Genomic DNA, 10,851 nt, shown 5'->3' on the forward strand with positions numbered 1-10,851 from the left:
ACTATACTCTAAAATAGGTAGATACAATAATATCAATATTCATCGTTATTACAACTCGTATTGAAATGACCAATTTTCTTTAAGTAAAAAAATTATTAAAGTATACATAATGATTTTTCTTTAAGGGCACCTAATATGTGCGTAATGAGTGATACAATTTGTTGTTCTAAACCGTTTTCAGGTGGTTTTCAGACTTTCTGTGATGCAAATCTATGAGTGACCATGAGGATGAGTGTGAAAAGTGGGCAGTTGGTTTTTAATCTGACTGATAAATCTTCTGAAAAAAATCAATGTATCACCTACAGTATAAACATATATGCCTCTCCAAGATTTTAAATACGTTTTAAATCATGTTGACTACAGGTGGGTGCAGGGAGGTTAAAACTCATGTTTTGTCTCCACTGATTAAATAATATGTGTTATCCATAACTACATAATATACATCATTCTACATTACTATATATGTACTTTTCGTATGTGGTTTTGTTTTTATACACGCAACGTCCATTAATTCCTAACTAAAACCAACAATTTTACGATCAAAGCTAACAACGTTTATTATTAAAATATTGTATAGAAACCAAAGATGGTACGATGAACCATTGCTGGGTACGTTGTGTGTTATTATTATACGTGTATACGAAATTAAAATATTACGAGAGGAAAAGTATATAGTTACTCTATAGATATATAACAAGTAATATAATAATAATAGTCTATCAGATATACAACGTGTTAGTAACCATCTGACCTTGTAAACTGTTGCATATTATGAAAACTAATAATTTAAAGAAATCGATTTTTTTCGAAGTACTCATGCCTTGCTACGCTACAGTTGCAGTGACGTGATATAATGTAAGACTGACTAATGCTAGTATAATAAATTGATAATAATATTAAAATTATCATTTTTTTATTATAATATTATGGGTTTCTGGGTTGCAACTGTATAACTATTCAAATATATACCTACATTTGGTGCAGTGCATCACAAACACAATTAAGTGTCAATTTTTTATATTAAATTATAAATTGTAGATATTTTTATGTTTTTCTCTTCATATCTATAACTCAATAATACCAGATAGTAACCTACGTCTTATTAGTTCTTAGCTGATGATTTTAATAAATTATACATACATTTTATTTCTATAATTTTGATCAAACCTGTGTATCTTTAACTATGTACATACCACTGCCATGTGTCCACATACGAGTAATTATAACAGTTATTAACTCCAGAAGAAGAGAAATCGAGATCAGTTACGTTGTGCAACGAAAAACCAACGTCTTGGAAATTTAAACCACGCGATGAAAAATTGTAATCGATACGGCGTTTTAACACTTTTAAATATGCTGTTGGATCTTTGAAATAATATTTTGTATACGTGCAACACTGTCTACTGACTTTTGAGAATATAATATTAGGGGAGAAAACAGGTTTAACCCTCGTTAAGACCAACTGGGAAAACTTGTATAAGGTATTATAGTATTTAATCGACTACAATGTGATTATATTATACAAATCACTATAGTAAAAAAAGGGTTAAATGATTTATTAACTGAACATAATTTAAGAGAACATTTATTTAGGTATCTGATAAATATTTGAAAATATTTAACTTGACTTAAAAAAAAAAAATAATAAAAACCTCAATTATCTTCTAGAATAAACATTTTATTAGTTACAAAGTAAGCTAGTATATATGCTAATATACTAACTAAAAGTTACTTATATAAATAAAAGGACAAAATCATTATATTATTATAAAGGAAAAGACAATTAAAATATATATATTATGTGAATACGTCATCGCGACCGGTATCGTTTTAAATTATTATGATGTATTCAGGATAAAGAGGGAGAGATGAATCGAAGAACAGGCAGACAGACTGCTAAAATATTACTAACGGATACATTATTATTTTTATAATCATTCATATTTATATAACCGACTATGAGCCGGATATAGAAAAGTATATCTATTTTGCAAGTGGGGGGATATCCTAACCTAACATAATATTATAGTCATCGTTTTGACGTTTCAGAAGGCCACATTGTCGGTGGACCGGTACGTTAAAGCCATGTTATTATTTTAAAATTTGAAAGCTGCAATTATGAATCATTGTATTATTTTATATTGAACTGATATAGACGATATAGTAATAAATTTAATTTTTAGTTTATATTTTCTGAAAAATAAATTATAAGACTTAAACTCAAATTAAAGATTGATTATGTATTCATATTTTGAAAAAATTATTCACATTATAATTATTATCTGTAAAGCGCACATATATTTTACAATATAGGTAATATGAATGGAGTACCTACATGAGTTTAAAAATAAAATAATTTAGATCCAGATGAAACAAAATTACTTTCAAGATGTATAATCAATTAATATAAATATGTTATATTTATAATATTAATAGTTTATAATTTATTATTTAAAACTATCATCTGCATATATAACATTTGCGCTGAAACTTGTTTTCTGACATTATTAAAAAAAAACGTATTACCACTAATTCAACAAATCATATAACTTTATTTAAACATTTTAGATTTATTGGTATATCAATAACTATTTAAATCCAATAAACAGAAAATTCTCTACGAAAGTGGTTCAAAATCAACATTCTATGCTCAATAAATTGTTGGACAACTTTTACATTCATATATTTTATATATTATATTCTGGAGAAATTATAAATAAATTAACAACATTACATATCATCGTTATTTTTTACAATGAAATATAGAAATTACCAAGAGGTTTATCGAAGATTCTCATTACGCAGACATCGTTATAAAATATAATGTATTGAATTATTATATACGCGCAGTTCAAGGGATGATCAATATTATATATAGAACACAAAAAGTTTCTTTGATTTCTTGAACAGTGTTTTTAGAATCATAACAATTGTTCTCGTTATATCGATATACGTATACATGCGATGTTATTGTCAACAATGAAAAATCGTGAAGTTATTGTGTCAAAGCTGAAAGCCTCTTTGATTTAAAGGTCGTAAATTACGTATCTACTACTTACTTAGAATTGTCTCAAAAGACAATGGAAAAAATAAGATGTACATGTACGTGCGTGTCTAAAATATTGCAATTGAAAAAAACAATAGAATTATATCGATAAAATCACAATGTATTTACTCATGTTTAGATATATTTTTAAAAAAATACGTCAGTACATATATACAAAATATATGTTTTATAATATTATGGTACGGTTGTACTCGTATATTTTTTACGCATAGCATACGATAAATTTATAAATCTTAAATTTTACTTATTTATTTCTATATATAAAACAGTTACATAGTTAACATCGTATTATAGTAATACGATATTATCGGAACTACAGTATAGGTATGCAATGATTTTATCAATAACTAGATCATGTTAACTGACAAAAACGTTTTGCACATTCTAATTATTTTATTTTAGACTGTAATAAACGTGAATTTATTATTTAACACATACCTATTGATCAATTAATTAACGTGTAGGTACATTCAAATTTCTAACGGTACACACACTTTCCTCATAACCACCTCAGTTCGTGAACATACTTTCCATCTCGACTTCTTGCAGATAAACAAACTACTATTTGACATTTACAAATAGAAAACATCGCAGTGGCCAGTGGGTTTATAATAATAATATATGATCTTCTTGTTTATTGCGTTTTGGTAGCAAATTAAAAATTAAATATTAGAGAAAAAAAATTCAATATTATTTAACGGTTTGCGTGTTTATAATTATGCTGTGTGCATTCCATAGTCATGACTGTACGTGGTATAACGAATAAAATAAAACTATTTTACACTGTTATAACTGATACACTTAATTTAGTTATTTGTAATCGATATCACAATATAATTTATAAGTATATATATATATAATATAATATAATATATAATATAATGAATATACGCATACACAAATTTGATTTTAGCAAAAATGTTGATAATTTTTTTTAAGTAAGCCGGTATAATTTTTGACTCTAAATCGTCTTAACAACGCGACGATTCGTCGCTTTAGAATTTAAAAAAAAAAACACAAAATACCTACTTATAAGTCTAGCTTTATATCGATCCGGTTGGAGCTAGACGAGTGCTCAATACTTTTGTATAATATAATATTAATATTCCAATTTTTTACCCTCTGCTATTACTTTTGTACTGACTACTGATTACAGTATAATAAAATATCGTAGTATTTTACTGATCTTTCAATTTGGCTTATCAAATAATATTTTGGTTTTTTCATGTTTGTATACGAATGATACATAACATTATTTATTCATTATCATCAGACATATGATTATTATATTATTAATTGGCGACTTGGCCACTTGGGTTTAGGACTTATTGGATATTGACATATTGTCACAAAACATAAGAAATGTATGTACAAATATGTTTTAAAGTAATAACTAATTATAATAAAAAAAAAAAACCCATAACCTATTTTTTCATTGAATGATTAAAAGAAATATGTACTAGCGCTCAAACTTTATGTTTGGATTTGATTACGTTCCAAAAATATTTTTTAAAATTTTTGTTTAATCAATTAAATACATTTTTTTAGTATCGTAAATCACTATGCAGTGGCAACAAGTTTCTAATATACTTTAATAATTAAATTAATTTTAAATACAGCATATTATATACATTTTAATATATATACTTTTATTTTCATTAAATACCATGAAGGATTTAATTTTAGATTATATGAAGAGATCGGTATGCCTAAAGTAAAAATATTATCAACTTCAACAATAGACCAAAATATTATTCAATTTAAATAAAATTTAAAAAAAATTATTTATAGGTACCTATAATTTGTAATGTAATTTACTTTAGTTTAAGCTTGCCTGCAATAAGTTTTAACATATTTTGGATGGGGTTCAACCCGTTTATATACAAATCAATAAATTGTGGTCTGTAGAATCGTGAAAATATCTGGAGATCTTAGTAATTATTTAAAAAGATAAAGTCCCTGCAGAAGACCCACTTTCCAATGTTCGCCTGAGATATATTCACTGAATATAATATCGTTCACCAATATTATCAATATATTAAAATATATTAAATTATAATATTATAATATAATATTAAGTCATAAATATGAATAAACATGTCGTTATAATATTACACAATACTAATATACTATATGATTAATGTGTCTGACATAAATACATTCAAGAATTCACTTTCGGAATTAACTATTTACACCCTCGTTGTGATCATTAACAGACAATAGAAAAAGAACTTGCAGCTGCGCGCCATATACTACATAATCTCTGCTGGTCTGCTGTTATGATTATTATAAGCGAAGCATAAATATAATATTGTATACTTTTTTATTTTTATATTATTAATATTTTTTGTTCTCGCAAAATCATAATGAATAATGATGAATGAACAAACGATAATTTAACCAAAATTTAACACTTTTTATTGAGATATAAATAATTTTGTTATGGATAATAATGTATCTAATATTCTAGTATCTACCTAGTACCCAAATATACAGGTAAATAGGATGGTTAGTCTAACAAGCGACCATTTCCAACGTATTATTTTAAAAATCTGTCTAAGAATTAGAGTGTTATTAATTACAAATGTGTATATTATAAGTATACCATGTATGGACATTTTTTGTCGATAAAAGCGCAGAATAGTCAGAATAATTTGTAATAAAATCCATACTTCATAATATTACCTTTAATCACTTTTACTTCACCTATTATCGCGAAATTAGCAGTCTGGTTTATTATTTATTATTGTGATTTATACATAGCTTTTATTAGCGATATTATGAAAAAATATTAACTTACATATACAGCAAAACTTGTTCAACAAACTCGTACATATCTGCATTGCAGGTACTGCAGGTATTAAACCAAATGTATCAAATCTCATACTCTACATATATTTTTATTACATAATGTAGTTTTATGTTAATGTGTACATCTTTTAAAATTTAATAATGTATTATTATGTATGAATAATGTGTAGTATTGTAGTTAAATGTTAATTACTGGTGATTGAAGTCAAGAATTATCACATTAGCCAATAGGTCAACAGGGTGGTTAAACTATTAATATTAGCCAAGTATCGAACATTATCTGTAACATAATAATAATAATATACCTGTATAATATATGTATAACGCCAATGTATGAAATCGTATGTATTTATGTATACATAGTACTATAATACATATAGATACCTTGAACTTTGAAGGTCTTACCGACCACCCGCAAACGTATGGTGAAATAATATACAATATATATATATATATATAGAGTAACTACATAATCTATGAGATTTTAAACATTTTGTCCGTTTAAACTGACAAATCCTCCGGATGCATCCTGTTTATGTCATAGCTTGTGTGGGTTTTTAGTAACCGAACGTATGTTAGGTGGTATTTTAAGTCCTATTGTATGTATGGAATATGGACATCAATGTATATGTATATGTACATTGTGCATTTTACAATATCCTTGCAATAATATTGCGTTCTTGTATATTATATTATGTATTAACGTAGATCATTACACGCATTTGTGTTATAAATCTATGTCGATTGCTGTCACTGACGCGAGTATAATATCTAATGTACACACGCGGATTAACCCATTTGTCACGTGGCTCGTAGTCTCGTACGGCATAAATTATTATTGTTTGTTATTATATCACTCGATGCCCGATGCCGATGGCATGTATTTGTGGGTACACACGCCAACATACGCCATTTAGCCATTACGTGTGATACATGTACTTAATAAAATATGTAGGTATTGACTATTAAGTACATTCCAAGAGCAATGATTAATCATTTTTCTACTTGTTGAATACAACAGAAGTGTTTTGCTTTTGGTTTATTTTATAGTCAAAAACAATATGATTTCTTATTAAAATTCGCATATAATTATCATACTTATACATTAATATAATGGATATATTATACTAAACTTTATTAAATTCGACATTTTATGATATAAATATCTTAACTTAAGGGAGGAATCCTTTTTTAACATTTTAAAATATGTGAAATGTTTTATTTATTTTTTTAATCGAAAAATGTTTCTATTAAAAATTAGATTATTTATTTTAAAAAATACTAGAATTTTGACTTCTTCAAAGTACAAACTATAGATTAAATTTACTATCTAATATCTAAAACTACCCCTATAGAGACTAGAGTTGAAAATAGAAGAATTTTTTATTATCAACCTAGGTACTCAAAAACACAGACATTTAAAGCTAAAATTCTTACGAAATCAAACAAAAATTAACGATTTTATTTATTTTAATATGATTTAAAAAATATTATTCGTAGAAACTTTTTTAACTCTGATCCTTCTCCCACAATTTTACTAGAAAATCTAACGAACTGAAACCAATAAACATCTCCCACATTACATAGCTATATATGACGACAATTTATTTCTGCTGTAATACATACGCACACGTAATATATTATAATAGTATAGACGATTGAAAACGTGACCGCACTTGGGTTATGTTTTCGTGGTCACCATCAAATTATAAACATTAACAAATTGAATGTCTCATCACGTGCAGAAACGGCGTCGTTCACCACGATGATAAAATTGGGTTACGAATGGCGAACATTATAATATTATGTAGTACTCATTTCAATTCGCGATCTACACTACGCGTGGGGGGAGGGCACGTGAGTCGAAACAGTAATAAATTTTATACAAAAATATTGATTGTTGACCTTGCGCCGCTCCGATTATAAAAGTATAGTCGGGTCAAGTCCATCCGCGTGTGCCAGCGCATAATTCATAAATTATTATAAGACTCGTGAATTGAGATGCGTGAAAATACGTATAAATACCATAAACAAACAGTGCAATCGTGAACCAAAATATATTAAGACTATTATTTACAAAGTCGTAAACAAATTCACATGTAGATATTTTCTAATGTATACAGTTCATTTATTATATATTAGTCACATTATGCTTTTTTTTTATAGTGCCTCAGTCTTATCCGGGAAATATATTTTTGAGATCTCAAACCAAATCTGACAACTATATTTAAATTAATTAAAAAACCAATATTTTGTAAAAAAAAAATCGATTTTTAAAACACGATACATATTTTTAAACACCCAAAATGAATGTTAAACAGAATATATCATAAAAATATAATATTATAATTTTATTGTACAGTTATTTATAGTCTTATTAAGTTTAAATAAATCTATCTCTACATCGAACGTTAAATCCACGATTTCGCTTATTTTATAGTCAAATATCATCTACAAATAATATTAGTAATGAGAACATGACGATATTATTAGGAGTAGGACGTAATTCGAAAAATTATTATCCATAACGATATAGTTTTTTTTCTAAATTCTATAAAATTCATATACCTACCCACCCACGATATACATTCTAATTTACACTAAAATATCGCTATAATTATATAGCCAGATATAATCATGATATATCCATCGTATTTGTATCCCAAAAACATCTACAAACACGTAGAAATACTAGAAACCGTCAGTTTGACTACGGCGATCATAATTATCAATTTTTTTTCTGTTTTTTTTTTATCGTAAAATAAGTGAACGCGTCAAATTAACAAGTCAAGCCTCGAGTGGCACGCTTCATGTACCATACGTACAGGGTGTCCACCAATTTCATTTTACATGTACCAACATGGAATATTGGGATCATGCAAACATAACAATTTATTATTTATAATTTATATCTATGATTGAGGTATGGAACATCTAAAAAATATATCTTTTAATTTCTTCATCCGGGCAAACTACTAAAATCCATATAACATTAAAACGAATAAGAATAATAGATAAAATTAAATATCAAGTGTTAAATAATAAATGTTATGATATGTTAAACTTAAGGTATTTAAAAATTTAATTTAACTTAACATATTGTTCAAGAATATTTATATATATATTAGTACTAAATAGTACTATATTATATCAATTTCTTTGTGTATATACTATCTACTAAGTATAGTTTTCAATACCAATAAGCATTACGAAATATTTAAATTTTCTTGCGAAAGAGAATTTCTCAAACGTGCAGTTTTAATGAGTTTTAGTTTTGAGTATAACCTTTCACAATATACTCAAACAAATAACAATGTAAGCATGCCTACCTAGGTATGCCTAGGTATGGTACCTAGGTACCAATAGTACTTATAAAGCACTAATGCACTATATATATATTATAAATTGGAGTATGCTGATGTTTAGTGAAAATTTAATTTATATAACATTTCAAAAGTGCAAGGTGCGCAATTTATATTATTTACAAATAAATTTTTACTAAATAACGTGTTATCTTCATCGGCTGTGTTGTATAGGTTCTATTCGAAAATTATTCGCATTTATGAATAATAAGGTATTTGAATATTTTTCGTAGTCATTTTACTTTTAAAATATTTTCATTTTTACATAATTTTTTCTCAACTATTGACTACGGACATCATATTATTATACTCGTAACAAACACAAAAACGTAAACCTTAATCTATTTTAAGTAAGCTAGTTGAAGGCCATAAAACCATATCAGCTAATACCAACATACCAGTATACCACATAGGTATTGTAATGGTCGTGGCTCTCAAAATTATAAAAAAAATAATTTATAAAGACCCCTATACCTTCTATATTCCGTGAGTTATATTTAATATTAATATGTATAATATGAATAATGTAAAACTTTCCGGTGAATGGTGCGGTCTACTTATAGAAGCGGGAACGCTGTTGGCGCACACTCCGTAGAGTTATTTAATTTTTACGGTACTTAAACTACATACAATATGTACATGTTATACCTATACCTGTACGTAGTAAGTTGCCCGCGCAAATTACCCGTTTACAATTCATTAATGAGTTAAAGTATAATAGTACGGTACATTCTATATATACGAACGGACGCCAGTGAATGACAAAACGACGTTCGCAAACCGCGACCGAACGGGTTAGCTAACTACACTGAAAAAGAATTTTTTTTGTTGTCATTCTTTAATAACGACTTGTAATAATAATAACCCTGTATTTAGTTCCCCGTCATTGCCCGTCTGCTTTAGTTTTGTCGTCGTCTTAAACGCGCGCGCAATGCAGTCGACGACGACAATAATGATAATATATTTAACAACATATACACAAACATACATTCTATAATATAGATAGTTGGTCGTAAGTTGTAATGATGAAACGTTCGAGTTGATGGTTTTATTTTTATTTTATTTTCTTACAACTCGTTACCTCCGAAAAATTTCATTTTCGCATCGTTTTTACGATGACAACTGGATTTTATACTATAATAGAAAAATATAAATAAATAAAGGTATTCTACTTATGACGTAGGTCACGACCCAATTTTGAATCGGTGATAAAAGTACTTTCAATAACTAGAATGAAAAAAAAATGTATATCATAAAATGCGTAATACATAATTTGTACGGCAAACAAACCGAACAAAAAAAATCAAAATTTGTTCGGAGCGTACCTGTATAGATTATACTTATTGTATAATATTATTGTTATGCTTTTTAATGTTTTGTTTACTTTTCGTTACAGTAATACAGTGGATTAGCTCGATGCTTTGATCAACACAATTTTCTATATAATAAAATATAAATTCATCACGTCATATCTGTTGTGGCGTATCAAGAATCTATTCAAAGTGGGAGCGATTTATAAAAACAAATTCAAGTAAAACTCGATGGTAATGTGTTATTGTGCTATAAACACAAGCAAGTTCAAATAATAATAATAATAATATGATACCCAAC

The sequence above is a fragment of the Rhopalosiphum padi genome, chromosome 1 (assembly GCF_020882245.1).
Source record: "Rhopalosiphum padi isolate XX-2018 chromosome 1, ASM2088224v1, whole genome shotgun sequence".
Lineage (NCBI taxonomy): Eukaryota > Metazoa > Arthropoda > Insecta > Hemiptera > Aphididae > Rhopalosiphum > Rhopalosiphum padi.